Source organism: Eucalyptus grandis, chromosome 3 (assembly GCF_016545825.1).
Source record: "Eucalyptus grandis isolate ANBG69807.140 chromosome 3, ASM1654582v1, whole genome shotgun sequence".
NCBI lineage: Eukaryota > Viridiplantae > Streptophyta > Magnoliopsida > Myrtales > Myrtaceae > Eucalyptus > Eucalyptus grandis.
In genome coordinates this window covers 38,415,655-38,432,547 of record NC_052614.1, presented here as the reverse complement: position 1 = coordinate 38,432,547, position 16,893 = coordinate 38,415,655, and the positions used below count along the sequence as shown (strand labels likewise).

At 40.8% G+C, this 16,893-nt stretch overlaps 2 pseudogenes; both read left to right on the top strand.

The window, feature by feature from the left end:
- Positions 1-407: 407 nt before the first annotated feature.
- On the top strand, positions 408-4,216 carry LOC104439638 (annotated as a pseudogene).
- Positions 4,217-5,125: 909 nt separating this feature from the next.
- LOC104439639 lies at positions 5,126-5,941 on the top strand (annotated as a pseudogene).
- The last annotated feature ends 10,952 nt before the right edge of the window (positions 5,942-16,893 follow it).

Below are 16,893 nucleotides of genomic sequence, written 5' to 3'. Positions count from 1 at the left end.
GCCCATTGGTTGTCGCCTACAACCCACCGGCCGACAACCGCCACCGTCCACTAGCAGCTTACCATCACCAACCGCCACATGACTGCCGCACGACCGCCGCCTGTGATCGCACGACCACCGCCCATAACCCATCATCGCCGCCCCCTCTCGCAGCCAGTGGGCGGCAATCCTACGCAACGGTGAGCAGTTGTGTGGTGGTCGTGCAGAGTTTGAGCTGCGATCGTGCAGAGGTCGTGTGGTGGTTGTGTGGCAGGGGGCGACAATCGGCGATCCGTGAGTAAGAAGAAAAAACAAATAAATACAAAAAATTACAAATTTTTACCAAGTGCATTTCTATTCTTTTTCTATTTCAAGAATATACATTTCGTATAATTATCAAATACCTTATTTTACTCAAAAATTGTTTCATGACAGAGGTGAGCTCCATCGGAAGAACTCACCACATCAACCTCATCAAGCTCTACGGCTTTTGCTTCGACCTAACCATGATGGCTCTCATCTACAAGTACATGGAAAATGGGCCCCTTGATGGGTTCATGTTCGAGGACAAGTTAGCAATCAATTGGGGCAAGATGAATGAGATTGTAGTGGGGACAGCAAAGGGAATCGTCTACTTGCATGAGGAATGTGAGCAGAGGATAATCCACTATGACATAAAGCCTGGGAACATCCTCCTAGATGGGAACCTGACCCCGAAGGTTGCAGACTTTGGGCTTGCCAAGCTCCACAATAGGGGAAGCAATTGGATCCTCCTGATGGGGTTTTGTGGGACCCCTGGGTACGCAACGCCGAAGATTTGGAAGTCGTATCCCATTACCTATAAGTGGGACGTGTATAGCTTCGGGATGCTTCTGTTTGAGATCGTGGGGAGGAGGAGAAATCACAACCCGAACCAGAGTGAGTCTAGGCAGTGGCTTCCGTGATAGACGTGGGATATGCTACAAAATGGCAAGTTGTTGGTGATGGTCTCTCTTTGTGGGGTTCTTGAGGGTGCATGAGAGAAGGCGTTGAGGATGTTGAAGGTGGCTTTGTTGTGCATTCAGTACAAGCCGGAGGTGTCACGCCCTGATCCTCGGGCATGCACACATCCTTCTACCTGGTCGATTTTTATAATGGGATATTCTAGGACTATGTATTGCCGACCCTTTCTTTTATTAAGCACATGCAAAAGTAGTTATAAATCCCCAGACAGTAAATCGATGGGATAGAAAATCAATGTCATATTTTTTATATTGAAATTCACAACCATACTTTTATACAGAACATAACTCAAAGAACTTCACAAAACTATTCACGACTTTCTAATTTCACTCTATTCACATCAATAAAGGATTCCCAAAAGAGGATGGGACCTCAGTCCTCATTCAGTCGTACTCAGGATCCCTTTCTGGATCTTCTTCTTCAAAAATCTTTCTTCTCCACAGGTTTCACTTCAGTGTTCTCCTTCTCCGATTCATCCTCCTCGGGTTCATCTACGGGCCTGAAATGTTGTCTCACAACTAGGATGAGACTACGTCTCAGCAAGTTCTACCCCACTAAGGCCCGATTAGTAAACTATTATACTATAGGCTGCCTAAACACACAGGTCAGAAGACTTATCTTGTCCTTAGATCCCACCTGCAAGTTAGTACAATTCTTAATAGGCACCCACTCACTCAAAACAAATCGAACCAGTCGATTACATGTCACCCAAATTATTCCCCATGGTGAAATATCTAAAAGCCAGGCCACGTGCATTCTCCAAGACGATATACCAAGTCTCCAAGCCATGTGCCTCAAACCTTGGGCCCGCGTGCATTCTCTAAGGCGACCTCTTCGCCAAGGTGGTACATCAAGTCACCGAGCCACGTGCCCTTTTAGATGCCATTCTCGAATACTGGACTCACGTGCATTCTCTAAGGCACTAGTTTGCCAAAGTGACGCATCAAATCACCGAGCCACATGTCCTTTTAAATGCTATTCTTGAATACTGGACCCACGTGCATTCTCTAAGGTATTAGTTCACCAAAGTGACGCATCAGATCACCGAGCCACGTGTCCTTTTAGATGCCATTCCGGAACGTCGGGCCCACGTGCATTCTCTAAGCCACTAGTTTACCAAAGTGACGCATCAAATCACCGAGCCACGTGCTCTTTTGGATACCAAACTCTGTCACCGAGCCACGTGCATTCTCTAGGAGGACATACCGAGTCTTCGAGCCACATGCATTCTCTAAGGCGACCTCTTCGCCAAGATGACATATTCAACCACCGAACTCACGTGCATTCTCCAAGTGATATTCCAATTCACCGAGCCCACGTATTTTCTTTCAGGTGATAACCAATTCCCAACAATTTCTCAATCAAATAATTAACAATCAACTCAATATGAATAACTCCTAAAAATTCATAATTAAATCAATTCCATATAAATTGAAGCTCAATTAAATAAATGGACTGCACCACAACAATTAGCACAAAATTCCAGTCATCGGTCAACTCAGCCTTAATTTCAGAAAAATAATTAATTAATTAATTAATTTCGAAAATTAATTAATAAATATTAAAAATTCAATTTAGCTCAAAATAAAGCCCAATTAGATAAATAGACTTCACCACGATCACCAGCATAAAATTCCGATCACCGGCCATCCCGGTTGAATTTCCGGAAAAATAAATAAATAATTAATTAATTTCGAAAATTAATAATTAATTACTAAAAATCCAATGTAGGCCTGAAAAGCCTAATTGAAGCCCGCTAAGGGTTGGGAAAAATCCCGAGATGCTTTCAATAAATAGTAGACTATGTCTACTTGCTAATTGCACAATCAAAATGTCTAACATGCATCACAATTGTCTAATTATCACTAATCTATTCTAATCTAACCACCTAATTGCATTTAATTAAATCTAACCAACCCCTAAGCATAATTAGCAAACTAAGCAGGGATTAGTGAGATTACTCACCGGAATTAAGCGCAAAACGTATCAATCCGACGGGGATGACACGAGGAACGATAAACCCCAAAGCACGGCTCGGGTTCGGGGCTCGGAAACAGCCCAAAAGCGAGCTCGAAGCTGCTGGAAACCCACTCGGCGGGTGGTTGTGCGGACTGAAAAAGAACACAAAACAGCCACAAACCACTTCCACAAGGGCGGCAAGGTGCAGGGGAGGGCCGGTGGAGGTCCAGCGGCGTCGAACGGCGGCCGGAGGTGGCCGGACAAGGGTGGAACAGTGCTGGGCAGAAGCCAAATGGCTTGGACAGCACACGGCAAGGTCGGTGAGGTGTGAAGGGGACGGTGGTGAGCGGTGGCCGCGCGGGCGGCGGTGCGTGGGCAGCGACAGTGGCTGCTTCGGTCTTCGGCAAGCTGCGGCTTCTGTTTCTGCTTCTGTCCATTGGCTTCACACGAACAGAGAGGGGGAGGAAGAGTGTCGAGCGAGAGAGACAAGGAGAGATGAGAGAGAGAGAGAGAAGAAGATAAGAGTTTGACTAGTCAAAAAGAAAAAAAAAAAGGAGAGAGAGAGAGAGAGAGTGGCAAAGTGGGAACCAGCAAGGAGGGGGGGAGTCGGTGGGGGATTCCGCACGAGGGAAAAGAGGGAAGGAGAGAGAGAGAGAGAGAGAGAGAGAAAGAAAAGAAGAGAGAGGGAGAGAGAGAAATAAAATAAAATAATACTATTATTCTTATTTTTTTCTTTTCTCATTCCCTTTCTATTTTCTTTCGGTCTTCAATTTTTCCTTCGATAATTTCTTTCCCGAAATTTCGAACTCGTCAATAATTTGACGGATGATGAGACGGTCCTAAAAATGAATTGTGACATGCTTGAATATTCGATTCCCGAAACCAAATTAAATTTCATGGTTAGAATCGATCAGACGCGATTTTAGTCTAATCCAACCAATTAGGTAGCTTTTAGGGATTTTACCGCGGATACATCCCTTAACGGCTTCTCCCAATAGATTAGTTAACTCATGAGTGATCAGCTCAGAGAAAAAGGACCATAGGCACGTTGACGAAATGCCCATTTCACCTTATCGAAACGAGGTCGAATTTCAGGATGTCACAGGAGGCAAGGCCAACGATGAGCACTGTCGTGAAGATGTTGGATGGAGATATGGAAATTCCAATGCCCAAGTGTCTATTTGAGTATCTCGATCCAGTTAAGCTTTATCAGTTATCGGAAAATGGAAGGAAATGGGACTCAGAGTCATCTGCTTTCGAGGACCATGTTTTCTGAAGGTTGCTGCTCCAACCTTGTGAAGCCAACTATAGAAAATGAACTAGAGCTAGCTATAAAATTATCAATCTCCTTGGGAAAAAGATTTCATAATTTATTCTTATTTCATTCATGGTAAATCATGAAATATATTGAAGTTGTAGTTTAGGGGCCTACATGGTAACGTTTCTATTTCTCCCGATTTCTGTTCTTTTATTCCCCAGAACAAAAGAAGAACATAAATCTGTTTGATAACGCTAACTTATTTTTCTATTCCCCGAAATAGAAAAGTGGCTGGGGAATAAATTTGGAACAAAAACAAGAAAAAAAAAAAAGTTGCTTCTTGTTCCCGAGAACAATTTCTAGAAATAATGCATTTTCTTTTCTTTTCAATTTCTCTTTCGTTCTTCTTCCTTGTTGCAGCCCACTTTGCCGACCACCTCCCAACCGTTGGCCACCTCTTGTCGCCCATGGCCACCGTCAACAGCCGATTGCCCAAACTGCCGGCGACGGTCGCCACTACCTATAGCCTATCGGTCACTGCTTACGACACACCAACCAACGATCTCCACCATCCGTCGGCAACCTACCATCGCGAACCACCACACAACTGTTGCACAACCACCGCCTCCTACTGTACGATCGCCAACCGTCGCTGCAGACCGCCACCCCCTCTCGCGGCCAATGGGCGGGAATCTTGCGGCAACGGTCAGTGTCAACGGTCAACAGTTGTGTGGAGGTCGTATGGCGATCGTGCGGAGGTTGTGCGGCGGTCGTGCGATGACGGGTGACGGTCGGTAGTCCGTGAGTAAGAAGAAAAAATAAATAAATACAAAAATTATAAATTTTTACTAAGCGCATTTATATTCATTTTCTATTTCAAGAATAGAAATTTTGACCAAACACCTTATTTTACTCAAAAATTATTCCATGGCAGAGGTGAGCACCATCGGAAGAACTCACCACATCAACCTCATCAAGCTCTATGGCTTTTGCTTCGACCCAACCACGATGGCGCTCGTCTACAATTACATGGAAAATGGGTCCCTTGATGGGTTCTTGTTTGGACACAAGTCAGCAATCAATTGGTTCAAGATGAATGAGATTGTGGTGGGGACGGCAAAGGGAATCGCCTACTTGCATGAGGAATGCGAGCAGAGGATAGTCCACTATGACATAAGGCCTAGGAATATCCTCCTAGACCAGAACCTGACCCCGAAGGTCACGGACTTTGGGCTCGCCAAGCTCCACAATTAGGGAAGTAGTCAGATCCTCCTCACGAGGTTCCGTGGAACCCCTGGGTACGCAGCGCCTGAGATGTGGAAGCCGTATCCCATTACCTACTAGTGCGATGTGTATAGCTTCGAGATGCTTCTGTTTGAGATCGTGGGGAGGAGGAGAAATCACAACCCCAACCTGAGTGAGTCTAGGCAGTGGCTTCCACGGTGGACGTGGGACATGCTATAGAATGGGGAATTGTTGGTGATGGTCTCTTTTTGTGGGGTTCTTGAGGGTGCACGAGAGAAGGCATTGAGGATGTTGAAGGTGGCTTTGTTGTGCATTTAGTATAAGCCGGAGGCAAGGCCAGCGATGAGTACTATCGTGAAGATGTTGGACGGAGATATGGAAATTCCGACGCCCAAGTATCCGTTTGAGTATCTCGATCCAACTAAGCCTTATCGATTATCGGAAAATGGAAGGAAATGGGACTCAGAGTCATTCGCTTTTGAGGATCGTGTTTTCTGAAGGTTGCTGCTTCAAGCCTGTGAAGCCAACTATAGAAAATGAAATAGAGCTAGCTATAAAATTATCAATCTCCTTTGGAAAAAGATTTCATAATTTATTCTTATTTCATTTATGGTAAATCATCAATATATTGAAGTTGTACTTTAAGTCACTGTGGTGACTTATGTTTCAGGAGCAGAATGGGTTCACTTCTTTTGTCAGTATTGAACTGAAGTTGTCTTTAGCAGAGATAGATTTATACATGAAAAATTGAAGCCAAAACCAAGAAATCTACAAGATCAAAAAGAAAAGAAACTTCGGGACGACCAGCAAAGGCTTTTAACATATGCATGAAAAAGTGGATGAAAAGAAAGCAACAGAAGGGGTCTGAACGTCTTAAACCGAAAATTGCTGCTCATAACTAGTTGTTATGATATCTCGATCAAGAAATATTGTTTAATTGAATCCTATTAAATTGTAGGAACGATGCCAGGATTAGAAGATTCAGCCAGCATTCTGATGGCCGGTGGTGGGAAGCTGCATGCTTCTCCGTTTACCCCTGCTAGAATGTCCGGCAGCAGAGATTCCATTAGATGTTGAAATGGGTTGTGGGGCATCGGGATTGCTACACCGCCTTCTAGCATCTCAAGGTGAAGCTCATGCTTGACATCGACTCTGGTTGGGACTGAACGCACCACAGAGCTGAGAGTGCTAGTATGAACACCTAGAGGGGGGTGAATATGTGTTTAAACTAAACCTTGGCAAATATATGCGGAATAAAATAAACTTCGAGTAAAATAAATGAGTTAAGGAAGAGAATAAGAACACAAGGTTTACAGTGGTTCGGCTTAATCCAAGCCTATGTCCACTCTCCCACGCTAACAGCCTTCTTGGCTGGATTCCACTATGCAATCAACAAGAGATTACAACTTTGAGTGCAAACACTTAGTAGTAGATCACATTATCTCACTAAGTCACTCTTTCGATATTTCTCTCATGATCACAAGCGTTTAAGCTCACAAGAGACAAGTGAAGATCGCTCCGACTTTGGAATTATAAATTCTACACTCCGTCTCTTACTTGCTCATCGGTCCTTCATCTCCTTAAATACTCCTCCACTTCCAAACTACCCGTTGGACAGTATCTTGAGGATTGTCTTCCAATATACCCATTGGACAGCTCTGTATCTAGAAGATTTGGTAGCCGTTGAGTGACAAAGGTAGAATCTCAAAATGATTCCGATCGCCCATACAAACGGAAATCTTGGTTTCCATAAGTAAAGCTTCTTCGTATAGAAAGTTCTTGTCTTTAATATCCAATCGTCAATCAATTAGATTGAATCAATCAAATCAATCTTGATGTGGAATCCAAACCAGATCACTAGCCGTTATATGATTGGGCTTGAGTTACGTTCTGTCAAATCTGAATGTAAAGTCTGAGAGCAATAGACTTTACAATCTAAGTCTGAGTGCGATAGACTTTGCAATTTGAGTCTGAACAGATTTAGCTTTAAGGTCTGTACTCAGTTCAGCTTCAGCATAGAGTCTGTCTTCTAGTTCATCATTCACGTTCAATCTAGAATTTTTCAAAGTTGACAGACTTCTGATGTAGAATAGACTTTGACACTAAAGTCTGGCAGTCTTCAGACTTTGACACAGAAGTCTGGAAATCTTCAAAATATACTTTGGACATGTGTTACGTTCAGTCTTCTGGCAGTCTTCTGACTTTGACAATATCATTTACATGTTCTATCATCTGCATAGTCTATTACTTAATTATTAAACATGTTAGTAGCCTTTGATTTATTTTGTCATCTTCAAAACATCATAAGGGATTTCCCTAACAAGAGCAACCATCGCCATCTTCTTGGCCTTCTCTCTGCAATTCTCTTGGATCATGCATCCCATCATCATGTCTGAGGACCTCTTCTTCTCATGCTTCTTCCCCACCCATCTCGAAAACCATTCCTAGTGCACCGGTATCAAGGAAAAACTCAAGAATGTAAGTCTAAACGTGATGGAAATGTAGTTAATGCCTTAGATTTAATGAAATTGGATCCAAACCCAAGACACTGTAAGCCTAATTTAGTTCATGACACAGGGCCTCTTTCAGCAGAGTCGCTACTCTTTCTTTTTTATTGGAATACTTCACTTTATACTGTCTGGATAGTCCGACTAGCCAATTGATCACCAATCATCATGGAATGCCTGTGAGTTTAGTCATCCTTAAAGGTAGGATCAGTCCAGATCAATCAGTTATAACAACAACTTCAATATCTGTTTTTCCTTTGATCAATGGCACCTGTGTTTGGACACCGCTCCCTCTTACGAGACACGGCCTTAGACACTTGCTATTAGGAAATTCGGCTTTTTTAATGCATAATCTAATTGAAGAACCCAAGCACAGTCCGAGGGTTGAGGTTAGAGGCGAAGACGGAGGATACATGAGACGAGGTTATCGAGAGGATCAGCCTCTTGAGCCAAGGGTTCCTCTGCCAATTCGGGGATGCAAGGATCGAGAGAAGCTGAGATGAAACATTTGACGGCTTGGGCTCGGTGGTGGCAGTGACGGTGCATGTGACAGGAGAGGTGATGGAAGAGAGATTTTTAGCGAGAGAAATGGGTGTGAAGGTGGTGCCATTGCAGGGACTAAAATGGCCGATGTCATTCTCATGGCGGAGCATCGGGCAGTGGCGACCCTGCTCATTGAAGGGAAGGTCTAGGGTTTTCGATGGCAGTGGTACGCATAAGGAGAGCAGAGGGTGGGATTGAGAGCGTGTTCATTGTGTTGTAGAGAGGCCAGAGGTGACTGTGTCGTGAGTACAAGGGATTTCTCGAACGGAGGACGTTCTCTAGCTTTACGTCGCAATAGATTATTATCTAATGACGCTCCTCATGTAGATACGAGATCCCGTTGGCAGTTTCGATAGCGATATTGTATAGAACCTCTCACTCTATATCATTATCTACGCTGAACAGTAGTCAGTCTAACGAACTGTTGTGCATGAATTCGTACACAGGCGCTCTTACGTTTCTGTCGAAGCAAAATCCATATAGCCGAACAACTCAGATGGTGGTTACTTCGGCCAAAAATTGATCTTCAATCTTCTTGTCCGAGCTGCCGTTTAGTACTTTAACGGCCACTAACAAGCCATTCGAGAATGTCCCTTTATAAATTGCCCCGAAACTGCCTGCACCCACTAAGTCCGAGAAATTACAGGTGGCAATGCTCAGCTGTTGAGAAGAGAACCGTATAGGCTTCTCTATGTCATCAAGAATCTTATTGACCATTGTCGTGACTCGATCCGACCATTGTTGAGAAGAGAGCCGTATCGAGATTTTAGACGGCGTTTGTGTGTGCAGTATAGTGCTAAAGCTTGTAAACACATGTTTAAATTTAAATAACCAGTTTTTCAATATAACCCAATATACACGCATACATCCTTTCACCACCTGCAAGACAAGGGGTTTACACTCACTTCACCCCTTATATCACCCATCTACAAAACCATTTAACACTTACTTAGCAACTTACCTTATTTTCCACATGATTTTGACATGCAGATGATCCTACATCAAACACATTATTTAACACGACAATCATTTTCAATGGCTTCAAGTCCTCTTAACTAGTAACTAGTTCCCAGCGGAGTTGCCAAGCCTATTGTGACCTGACTTCCTTGCGGCCCAAATGGATGGGGAAAAGGTCAGATTTAAGGGTATTTGACCATGGGAGTTTCCTCACGTTTCACGTCCCAAAATACGTCATCACCTCGCCTTTCAGATCGAATCTCTTGTAAGTTCCCTCGTACACAGTCACAAGTTCTCCCAAACTCGTACCCCGCGTGATATTGGAGTGTTGTGATCCATACCCACATGAGCGACACACCTCGAGAAAGGAGGTCGGGTGTGGATATTGAATCTAAAAGTACATTTACCATGGTAGCCTTTCCTCTAATACTTTCTTTCCTAAGGATGGCATCACTTCATCCATTAGGAGCTTTCCATAGTGGGTATGCTAAACTACGATGAGTCGCGTCAAGACTCATACCCCTCGCGATGGATTCATTTATATGGTCTAGTTGTTTTATACAACCTAATAATAAGACGAGAATGACCACTGGCCTCATTTTTGGGGGGTCAGCTAGAAAACTCAATCGAGGGTTGAGAGTGGTCCCTCAATTTCTATATAACCAAAAATCTAGGTTCGGGGACTTAGGTTATGCTAACATTTCTATTAGCGCCATTTCGGAATCTAACAGTATGTTGTGTTTATTTTAAGGTGTCCATGCATTTCTTTTTATTATTATTTTTTTCGGGATAGTTTATTCTAAACTAGCGATCATGCGTGGTTAGTCATTTTCATGCCATTCTATTTCTAGGAAAGATGAAAAAAATGCAAACAATTGAATTGAAAGTACAAGACAGTAATTAAACAACCAATGAAAGAAGTAAATCTACCATGCAATTTTAAGAAAGATAAAAAGAAAAAGAAAATGAAATGACGGGAAAGAAAAGAACCCGCAAATCTTCGGGTTTTTATACAAACAAGAAGAACACGAGACATATGTCGGGGATGAATGATACAAAAGCATGGTTAGAATGGACATCGACTTTCACCATCTTCACGTCGTCTTCATCTTTAGGATCCTATTCTAAACCTAGTCTAAAAACTATAATTAAGTGCATACAATGGAAAGAAACAAATATACACATTAAAACAACTAAAAGCATGACATAAGACCAAGATCAATAAATTAAGAGAAGCAAAGTCTAAATCAACCAAATTTGGGCCTCGAGATCGGCCTTTGCAGTTCATGCGTAGGTCCCTCTAGACACTTACTCAATTCATTTTATGACGTATAGCCATTATTGATTAATTGTGTTCTCGCATGGCCAATAACATTTGTAAGTCCCTAATAAGGTGTTTTATGTGATCTCCAAGATCTTTTCTTGGTATCATGCAAACTCCTAACATACATCTAAAAGTCACATGCATGAGCATGAATTAAACATACAAGGAGATCTTTTGGACCTTATTTCTCAACCAATCAAATAAGAAAGTGAATAATCAAAGAGTCACTTATTACCAAAGGCATGTGCCAATCACGAACATAAGCGTTTCTAATGAATGACATGATTATATGCATAAAAGGGTACATGTAATATCTCAAAGACGAGTTTGAAATCATCGATATCAAGGAGAAAAGTTTTTAGGACAAAGTGATATCTCAGCAATGGAATGCATTTTGAAGATATTTTGGACTAAGGAACATCTGAGCTATGGAATGCATTTAATTGTCAACACTAGTTTAGGGCTCGCATAAATGCACTCACACGTATCGTAGGCATTTTAAATATGGTCCAAAACATGATTGTTCCTAAGTCAAATCAAGTATTGAAAAAAGAGTTTCTAAAGAGTTGTTTTTGGAAACATCACATGTACCGAAGCAATTTTAAGGTGCAATTTGAAAATTCAATTAATTGAAAGTCATTTAACAATGAAGATCAAAGCATTTAAAACTGTTGGAGAAATCTTCTTGAAGTGTTTTGAAAGCTGACAAAACGTTTCCATCAGTATAGTCTGAAGGCTTGCAGACTCTGCTATTTAAAGTCTGAAGACCTCCGGACAGCCAGACTCAAGACTCAAAGTCTATCCTCATTGACAGTCTCTAATCCGTTGAAGAAAAGTTATCCAGAACTGGATGTTCCGTCAAGGATTTAATCTTATCAACTAGAAAAGATCTCGTGGCTGGAGAAGACGTAACAGAATCCTTTGATTGATCGAAGATTGACTCGATAATTGAAGATCCGGTGATTGCTTAAATATTATTGGAAGGTTCTACTTATGGAAACCGAGATCCCGATTGTATGGGCGAACAGATTGATGGGCTATCGACACGTTCCTTTAATAGCTTGAACAATCTTCCTAATTGATTCCGTCCAACGGGTAGATTGGAGGAATTCCTTTGGTAAGTGCCAACGGGTATGATGGCATAAAGGAGTATATAAGGAAGACGGTCTTAGTTGTTCAAGGTGTGCGCGATAGAAGAATTCCAAAGTCCGAAGCTCCTTTTTGTTTAGACAATTACTCGAGCGAATATTTGTATACAAAAGAGAGTCTATATTTGTGAGAAATCTTGAGGAGGTGTGGTAGAACATCTACACTATGGAATCAAGGCAAAGCTATGCTATAACTTCTTTTTGTTCATAATGGAATCCAGCCAATAGGCTGTCGGTGAAGAAGAGTGGACATAGGCTTGATATAAGCTTGAACCACTATAAACCGCGTGTTCAATTTTCTCTTCTCTCGCCTTACTTTGATTATCGTTTGTCTCAAATCCATCAACTGTCTAGTATTGTGCAAATATCGAAGAAAAATCTTTTATATACCTATTCACCCCCTCTAGGTACTTATACTAGCAATATCAATTGGTATCGAGCCTCGTGTACTTACTTTATTTGAAGTGTTTTACTTCGTAGTAAAAGATCCATGGCTAGTATACTAGCACCAGGGCTGATGGAAGGGCAAAGCAATACCAGACCACCCTACTTTGATGGAAAGGATTACAACATCTGGAAGAACAAGATTAAAGCTTTCCTACAATCAAAGGATCCTCTAGAATGGGACGTTGTAGAAAAGGAATTACTCCTACCACTTTGCATCGCCTCTCGAAAGAGGGAAAGAAACTGTTGAGACCAGCGGAATGACTCGAAAAGAGATAATCAAGAGACAAGCACTCGATGCAAAAGCAATTTACTCCTTATTTTGTGCTTTGTCACCAACTGAATATAATAGAATATCTTCTTGTGTTACAGCAAAAGAAGTTTGGGACAGATTGCATATCACCTATGAAGGAACAGATCGAGTGAAGGAAACAAGAATCAACATTCTTCTCGGTCAATACGAAGCCTTCAGAATGAAACCAGGAGAATCTATAACTGACATGTTTAGTCGCTTTACAGATATCGTGAATGGTCTTGAAAATCAAGGTCAACCAATTTCTGATCCCATGAAAGTAAACAAGCTACTGCGTGGACTCTCCAAGGATTGGAATCACATAAAGACTTCGATAAGAGAGACGCAAAGAATTATGCCACTATCTGTCAACGAGCTGATTGGAACTCTTCAGTCTTATGAAGTGGAACGGATCAATGAAGATGAAGATCCAAAAGGTAAGAAATCCATTGCATTAAAATCAAATGATGATTCTGATAATACAGATTCTGAAGATGATATGGACGATGAGGAACTTGCTCTCATGATAAGAAGATTCAAAAAACTGAATAGAAAAGGAAGAAGGTTCAACTCAAAGAAACAAAGCTTTCAAAGACAGCAGACCAAGTCTATTGATGACGAGGAACCAAGCAAAGATGTAGTCCGCTTTGAATGTAAGAAAAATGGGACACATCGTAGACTCCAACTGTCCTCTTCTCAAGAAGAAGAGAGGAAAAGCTGAAAAATTTCGAAAAGCTCTCAAAGCCGAAACCCGGAGTGATACGAGTGTGAAGAAAGTGATAATGAATATGCCAATCTATGTCCGATGGCACAATCGACTCGGACTGGATCGACTCGGATGTGAATTTGAGGCAAGTAATTTTAAAATTCCTGTCAAAGTTTCTAAATACATTGATGAACTGTGTTTTAGTCTTAAGACTTCCCTCAAAAGAATTTCCGAACTGAAAAAAGAAAACTGAGCTCTAAAACAAAAGGAAAACGTTTTAGTAGAAAGAGTTAAAAGTCTAGACTTGACTGTTTCCACTCTTAAAGAAAATTAAGATAATCTTTTAAAAGAAAATGCTCTTTTAAAAACAGACTTATCAAATATTTCAAAGAAATTTTCAATAGGGTCTGAAAAACTTGAAAAAATTCTTTCACTCAAAGACCTTACTTCAATAAGTCCGGTCTAGGTATGACAGCAGAAACAATTCCCTTGATTGATTTTCCTAAAGTAAAAGAAAGAATTAAGAAAAGACTCTCGAGAGAGGCTTACAAAAATCATTTCAAAAAGTTTTTGTAAAATTTGTAGGTAGAAATGCTCTCGATGTTCAAAGTGCAACAGTCCGGATCACTTTGAAAAAGAGTGTCCTATGGTTTGGAAACCTGTTAAGAAAAGATGGGCTAATACTGCTTATGTTACAACACCAAAGGACCCAAGAAAGTTTGGGTACCAAAGAAAGCTTGAGACTTTATTTTAAATGCAGGTCACTGTCAAGAAAAAGGTAAAGTGGTATCTTGACAAATGATGCTCAAGACACATGACAGAGACTCAAATTGTTTTATAAAGCTTGCTCAAGTAAATGGTGGAAAACTTTCATTTGGAGGAAACAACAAAGGAAGTATTGTGGGATTTGGAACTGTGAAAATTGGAAATCTCTCAATAAGTAATGTTTCCTTAGTGGAAGGACTCAATTACAATCTTCTCAAAGCATTAGTCAATTGTGTGATACTGGTTTCAAGATCTTCTTTCAAGAAGGAATATGTTCTGAATCAATAAAGACTCTACTCGCCTCTTTCATGGGTCGAAGACATGGAAACATCTATCTTCTGGATGTGAAACCAAATGAATCGCAATGTCTTATCTTAATTCAAGAAGCAAGCTTATGGCACAGAAAGCTTGGTCATGTCAACATGAAGCAATTAGCCAAAATCTCATCAAAGCAGCTTGTTCGAGAACTACCCAAATTACCTTATCAAAAGACTGATCCATGCACTCCATGTATTCTGGGAAAGCAGGTAAGAAATTCATTTAAGCCAATAAATCATGTCTCTATTAATCATGTACTGCAGTTGCTGCATATGGATCTCTTCGGACTAACTAGAACACAGAGTATTGGAGGTAAGAAATATTGCCTAGTAATTGTGGACAATTACTCCCGTTTTACTTGGGTATATTTCCTTGCAAGTAAGTCCGAAACCTTCTCGTATTTTGAAAAATTTGCTAAAAAGGTTCAAAATGAAAAAGGATGTGTTATGTCAAGCATAAGAATAGATCATGGAGGTGAATTTGAAAATCAAGATTTTACAAAATTTTGTGATGAATATGGCTTTAAGCATGTGTTCTCCTCTCCATATACTCCTCAACAAAATGGAGTTGTGGAAAGAAAGAACAAATCTCTTCAAGAAATGGCTAGAACTCTTTTAATTGAAAGTAAGATTTCTTCATGATTTTTGGGCAAAGTCAAGTTTCAACAATGCTATATCATCAATAGAGTCTTCTTAAGACCTATTCTAGAGAAAACCCCTTATGAGTTATTCAAAGATAAGAAGCCTATTGTTTCATACTTTCATGTATTCGGTTGCAAATGTTTTATATTGAAAAATGCAAAAGATCGAGTTGGTAAGTTTGAAGAAAGATCAGGTGAAGATATCTTCCTTGGATATTCTACATCAAGCAAAGCCTACAGAGTCTATAACAAGAAGAGTCAGTCTATGGAGGAGTCAATGAATGTCAAATTTCAAGACTCAACGCAAGATGAATCAAGTCAGACTCATCAAGAAGAGTCTGAACCTGCTCCAGACCTTCCAAAGATTACAACTCAAGAAGCATATCAGACTCTGGAAGACCAGCATCTGGTTGTTCATAAAGATCCAAATAAAGAGAGAGATCATCAACCAGACAAATCAACAAGTAACTGGAAGCATAAGTCCAGTCATCCCAAAGATCTTATTATCGGTGAAATTAATGAAGGAATTCGCACTGCATCCAAAAGGCGAGAAGAGTCTAGTGCCGTGGCTCTCATTTATGAAATTGAACCAAAGAGCATAGAAGAAACTTTATCGATGAAAGCTGGATTGAAGCTATGCAAGAGGAGCTCAGACAGTTCAACATTACTGATGTCTGGGAGTTGACATCTAAACCAAAAGGCAAAATTGTTATTGGAGCTAAATGGGTGTTCAGGAACAAGATGAATGAGAAAGGAAAAGTCGTACAAAATAAAGCAAGACTCGTGGCCAAGGGTTATACGCAAGAAGAAGGAATAGACTATGATGAGACTTACGCACTAGTAGCAAGGTTAGAAGCTATTCGACTATTACTTGTGTTTGCTTATTATAAGAATTTCAGGTTATTCCAAATGGACGTCAAAAGCGCCTTCCTAAATGGATTTATCCATGAGGAAGTTTATGTGGAACAACCACTAGGGTTTGAAGACCCAAAGAAGCCGACTCGCCTTCGACCGAAAAGGCTTTGTATGGTTTAAAGCAAGCACCTCGAGCTTGGTACGACAGATTAAGTAAGTTCTTAATACAAAATGGTTTTGTCAAAGGTAAAGTAGATACGACTTTATTTATCAAAAAGGAAAACAAAAGTTTCTTACTTGTTCAAATATATGTGGATGACATTATTTTTGGATCCTTTAATGAAAATCTGTGCAAGAAATTTTCTAAGTCTATGCAAGATGAGTTTGAAATGAGTATGATGGGAGAGTTAACATTCTTTCTTGGTCTTCAAGTAAAACAATTGAAGGAATGAACTTTTATTTATCAAGAAAAATATGTTAATGATCTTGTCAAAAGGTTTGGACTGGAAAAGTGCAAAAAGACCGACATACCAATGTCAAGTTCTTTGAAGATAGACAAAGATGAAGAAGGGAAGAAAGTTGATCAAAAGCTGTACAGGAGCATCATTGGTTCACTTCTTTATCTTACCGCTTCTAGACCTAACATTTTGTTGAGTGTTTGCATCTGTGCTAGGTTTCAATCAGATCCTAGAGAATCCCATCTCAGTGCTGCGAAATGTATCATTAAATATGTTGCTTCATCATCAAGCATCGGTCTTTGGTATCCTAAGAAAGGAGACTTTAATCTTCTGGGATATTCGACGCGGATCTGGCCGGTTGCGAGTTGATAGAAAGAGCACTTCGGGAACTTGCCGCTTGCTTGGAAGCGGGACAGTGTCTTGGTTTTCAAGGAAACAAAGGACTGTGTCTCTTTCAACAACAGAAGCAGAGTATGTAGCCCTTGGAAGTTGT